Here is a 6,000-nt window from a genome sequence, read left to right as displayed (position 1 = left end):
AGGAATGTGTTCCAAATCACATTCAAGGTAATCATATAAGCACAAGACTCACATTGGATAGTAGACATGAATAAACTATCAAACCAAACAATGTGGTCAAGAGTATTGTATTAGAGAAAGACCGTATTGCATTTGTAATCCTAAAACTGAATAGGTTCTCCACCTCTTCTGATTAGCTTGGGTAACCATGACATGCTGCTAGGCGTCAACCATGGTTTGTGGAAGCCCTAAAAGTGTATTATCACTAACGGGAGAATTGAAAGTAAGTTCCAATTCACAATCGATTTGAAAGAGTTTGAATCGCCCACTGCCTCGCTAAAAGGAACCTAATGGATCGTACACCGTGTAAGGTAGAGATTGAAGATTCAACGGAGATGAGTAAGAATAATTAAATTATTTAATTATTTATGGCAAGGATTAATTAATATGATTATTAATCAAACGAATAAGTTCGTTAAAAGACCTCGGGATAGTTTTGGACCTTAAGGCCCAATGGGCTTCGAACGTCAAGTCCATTGACTTAAGTTGTGTGACAACTTAATGAATAATGATTCACAAAGGCCCAAATAGCCCAATAAATCCCATGTTGAAGAATGAGTGGTTTTGGACTTATTTACAGGTTTGCCACTCAAATGAATTAAGGAATAAGTATGACTTTATAGCCAAAATTCATTAAGGGTAATTTTTGGAAAAAGGATGAGAACACAAGCTCTCCTTTCTCTCTAAAATTTCAGCCACCTTGGAGGGATCATCTAGCAATCAAACTCCTCCAAGGTCACTCATTTCTTCTACAATATGCCTTGGTGTGGAGACTTAGAGGTTTTCAATTTTGGGAACTTGGAGAAACCTTTTCATCCATCCAAATCCATGGATCTAAGATGCAAGGAATGAAGGGCCTCTCTTTGGGTGATTAGCCTTTGCTTATGCAAAGAGGAATTTACAAAGGTATTGATTTCTCAACTCACTTTTTTGAGTTGAGTCTTGGTTCACCTATCTACTAGGCTTTGAAGTTCATGGGTTAAGTTTTGTTTTTGAGTGCATATAAACATGATTCCGCCTTTTAATTGTTAATTGCATGTTGTTGATGTTGCTCAAATGAACTTGTTTTTACAAATTTTCCTTCAAGTGGTATCAAGAGCCTAAGTCTAGTAGTTGGTGAATCCTTTTAGGTTTTGTAGTTCATAGTTTGTGATTTGAATGTTGTAATTGTTACAAGCTTTATTCTTGCTTCTTTGAATGTAAATTTTGTTAGAAAATTTGCCATCTCAAATGTTGTAGATGTAGTTCATATGAGCATGAATTTTCGAGCTAAATTTTGGTGCCATGTTTTTGGGGAAATTCGGCCAAATCTAAAGGGTGGATTTTTGGGTTCTTGTTTGACTTGTTAAAAGTGTTTTAAAGTGACTTTTGGAACCCCTATGTACCCTAGTATGGTTGTATGTTATTTCCCTTAAGTTTGAGTGATTTTGGTATGTTTTTGGGTGAAGAATGTTCATGGAGCTCTTATGGGTTTTCATGGATGTTCTTCATTGTTCTTGATATGTTCTTGCCAAGAACAAAAGGTTTGGTGTTTTGATTCAAAGTTTTGATTTATTTCATAAAGTTTTTGTTTTGAAATATTTCTTATGTTTAAATATATTAGATATTTATTTTGAAAAATTAAAGAAATTTTAGTGGGTAGGTGTGTAATGATTTATTCCATTTCACCCACCCCACTTACAAAAACTTTGAAATTTTTTTTTATTACTTTGCTTCAAAACCGGCCACCCTACTCAATTAGGGTCCTTGTGGGGCTTTTATGCAATTACATAAAGTTTTGATACTTTTGTGTATTTGTACTTTGACCCAAAAGTTTACGTTTTTACGTAAAGGTCCAAAATCACTAAAAGGACAAATTGTTTTGCTCCTTTAATGAAGTTTTAGCTTTTGTGGAAATTTTTGGGTTCTAGTTGTAATTACATGAAGTAGTGGACTTTTGTGTTTTTTACAAAGTGACCCCAAAAGTTTAAGTTTTTGCAAAATGGCCCAAATTAGGTAGAGAACAAAATTGTTTTGTCTCTTTAAATGAGAATTGGATTTTCATTTCATTTAGCTCCATTTAAATCAATTCTATGGATACAAAAACTAAATGAAAATGTTGCATTCAAGTTTAATTAGTTAAAGCGTTAATTAATTAAAGAAAGGGTGATTATGAACCTAAGCCTACTATAATTGAGCTATGTGAAAGGCCGTTTCAAATTTGTTTGAACCATGGGAATGTGTAGATTAAATTTTGGTTGTAATTTGATATGATCAATTGTTGTAAAAGAGCATAAGCTCTTCTTTACTTTAAAGTAATTTGATTTGATCAATTGTTGTAAAAGAGCATAAGCTCTTATTTACTTTGAAGTACTCCTTTCTTGTTTTATTCGATATCCATGAAATTGGAGTAGTTGGGTCCAACGCCCAATAAGACAACACGCCTTAATGTGATTAAACGCGTAACTAAAATCAATCACCATCCCTAGACCGGGATTCAACACTAGGCTCGTGTTGAATCGAATCAAAGGTTCATAGTCATCCTAAGGCCCTAAGGCAACTATATAGTCCATCAATGAATGCGAATCTTATGTTAGTAGTACCATATAGTCTTGCTTTAAAAACCGTTTTAAAAGCATAGTGGGAGTATTATATACTACTAAATCAATCAAATTGACCAATAGTTGTAATAGGATCAAAATTGTTTTAATTAGATTAAAATGAATATTTATGTGATGAGACCTAAAACCCTCAACCAAACCATTATTAAGTTGATAAGCGAGAGATGCTTTGAATATCTCTTCGTGGCCTTCCACCGTGGTAGGCTCCAATCGTTTGTGACTTGTACACCGGCTTCACCCTATCATGGGGGAGTACAAAGTGCATGCTTACACTCAGGAGGAGTCTATACGCATATGATGAGGTGAGTGTAGGCAACGAGGATGGCCAACATCATATCATTGTGAGGCTATTCTTGAACCCCTTCATGAACTAAGCATGGTGGGAATAACTTAACTAAGTGCAATGGCGCCGATATCATATCATTGTGAGGCAACATTCTCTAGAGGCCAAATAAGATGGGTACTTGCAAGAGATGCAAATGAGTAAGCGTACTCTCTCATTATTATTAATGCTAGCCAACATCGTATCATCGTGAGGTGGGCTTGGTAATAGTGAGCCTCCCATACCCTACTAAGAGTTTCCTCCAAAACTCTCGAATTCCGATGAGGGATATGGAATTTGCCAAAAATAGTGGGTGGTGCTATTTGATTTAAAGACCCGAATCAAATGGCTTAAAATCAATCAATTTATATTCGTTATGTATTTGTTTACCAATATATTTGCAAACGCTATCCAAAACTTGACAAAGAAAAGCCGAATGCTTTAATTTCCGAACTTAGTTCTACAAACCCATAGATTGTCTTTAATGGCTTGTAGATGTAACTAAGTAGTCTCATCCTCACAATCTTCCTATTGATAATGTATCATTGGAAGAATATGTTAGATAAGTCTAACATGAGAAGGACAACACTTTTAATGTCATAATTCTTCAAATACAAATTGTTGTATGAAGAAATGAGAGTTGCCTTGAACAACTCTTGAAAGTTTGTAATTATGTTTAGAACATAATGGTTGGTTGACAAAAATAGTCCATCAACATGGACTTATGATGATTTTGAATCATTGAGTGTTGAAGTGTTAAACCACTTAACGAGACGGAAATTAGGCAAGGACTTCACCTTTGTGTCCCTATCCTAATGGTTCACTAAGTTTATTGTAAACTATAAAGTGAACAATAACCACACACTCTCCAAATTGTTTGATGTGAATAACACAATTGAAATAAGTTTCAAGAGAGATAGTGGGAATTTAGGGACCATGACTATTGTAGTCAAAGGAGAAGTCAAATGAAGAAGGCAAAATAACTCCAAGGGAACAAACTTTCTTTATGAAAGGATGGACATTGGAAGGGGTATTTGCAAGAAATGTCTTGCAAGTGTCAAGAACACACCTTTCGAAGGTGTTGTAATATGTTCTTGAAATAGTTCAAAACAGTTGGTTCTTCTACTTGAATGCTTGATTCCGTATTAGTAACTATGTTTTACAATTGTTGTAAAAGTGTGCTAATAAAAAGTAGAAGATTAATGAGAGAAGAGAAAGTACTTCACATTCGGAAAGTGAATAAAATATAGATCTCTGCGAAAGTGGATTGTACTTACTTCCTTATATGAACTACCAAAGAAATTGGAAAATACTAAAGATTGTCTTTACATTCCAATTTTAAGGAACTTAAATCCGTCACTATAGTAGAGATGGATAAATGTTTTGTTTGACAAAACATTGTTCTTTATTAATCAATAATTAGATTATTGTAATTTAATTGGTTGTCTCTATAGTAGAGATGATGTGGTAGTTTAACTGTTTAGAATACGATGATACTTAAAACCCAAAAGGTTGCAAGGTAGTGACTAATCCCAACTGAGTTGTCATACCTCTAAAACATAAGTTATGAGTTGGTCATAGATGGATGCTTTGGATCGTTAGATCCGGATCCAATACCTTCTTGTTAAAATTGTATAGAGGCGAAATGTTCGAATCTTTATTCTTTTGGAAAGAAGAAAGAATCACAAAGTTGTTGAGGTTAATTCACTTAGATGTTAGTGGCACTTGTCCACAACATAATACTACTCATGTTGTATGACATTCACCGAAGATCACTCTCGGTTGGACTATAGTTTATTTTGAATAAACACAAGTCCGAATACTTTGCAAAAGGTTTCAAAGAATTCAAGAAATGTAAGTAGATGAGTAAGACGTCTAAAGTATTTACCTCCTTAGATTTGATCCAAGGAAAAAGTAACACTTTAGATTAATTTCCTTGAAAAATATCAAGGAAAGTAGCATCGTAAGATAATGAATTTCTCCATTAGGAGAAGAATGAACATGAATAAGATTTAGTTCGTTGGACATTATCAATTACCCATATATATATATGATATATACTTCTAAGACAACCTAGTTCCTATACCACAAGCTCCAAGGTAGTCCAGAAGGATTTATAAACCGTCTCAGTTGAATGGTTTGAACTTTATGACTATGTCATAGAGTTGCACCTCTTAATTCGAAAGAAATAAGAATGAAAATCCTTATGACTACATTGAGTGTATATACGATATATACTCAAGGAAATGGTAAAGTACCATTTGACCCGAAATAATGAAACCTTCACAGCTAATTGGTAGCTTAAGGTGACTACACTCAAAGAGAATGGTTGACTTTGAAGAAACCATCTTTGACGTAGTCTTGGTTTCAATTAATTCGAAAATTGCTAGCTACAACTAAATGGTGATTTAATGTTTGGACATAATATGGGTTTCCGAAACCATTATTAAGATAGTCTTGATAATATATGTCTAAAACTATAAATCACAAGACAGGTTAGTTGTAGAGATCCATCCATCATGGATCTTAGCAAGCTAGTGGGAGCTATAAGCGTCTTATGAGAAAAGATCAATTGTTTGATTTCTCATAAAGATGTAAATGAATCTTTTGTTTACTAGGTTTACAAAAGATTAGTGGGAGTTAATCGTATTCCTAAATTTAAATATATATATATATATATATATGATATATTAATTTTTGGAAATGAAAAGAGTACTTCTTCGTTAAAGTTATTCTATAACGATAGAATGTATATGGGAGATATAGTCTATATAATGGAATGGAAATCTATAATGATATATTTCAAGATATAATTGGATTATATCAATCCCTAAAATAGACAAGAGATGCTAGGAAGTTTTTCATTTGATGATAAACTTCAATTAGAATGACAATTCTAGTGAGACTAGGAAGTTGTTCTTCTCAAAGGGAATGTACCCTTTGACTCCCAAAGAAATAATGCGTAAATAGAATCCTTTATGCATAAGCAGAAAGGTGATTTATGTATTTCATATTGTATGAAAAACATTGATATAAGAT

Source organism: Pyrus communis, chromosome 15 (assembly GCF_963583255.1).
Source record: "Pyrus communis chromosome 15, drPyrComm1.1, whole genome shotgun sequence".
Lineage (NCBI taxonomy): Eukaryota > Viridiplantae > Streptophyta > Magnoliopsida > Rosales > Rosaceae > Pyrus > Pyrus communis.
This window is presented reverse-complemented; position numbering follows the sequence as displayed.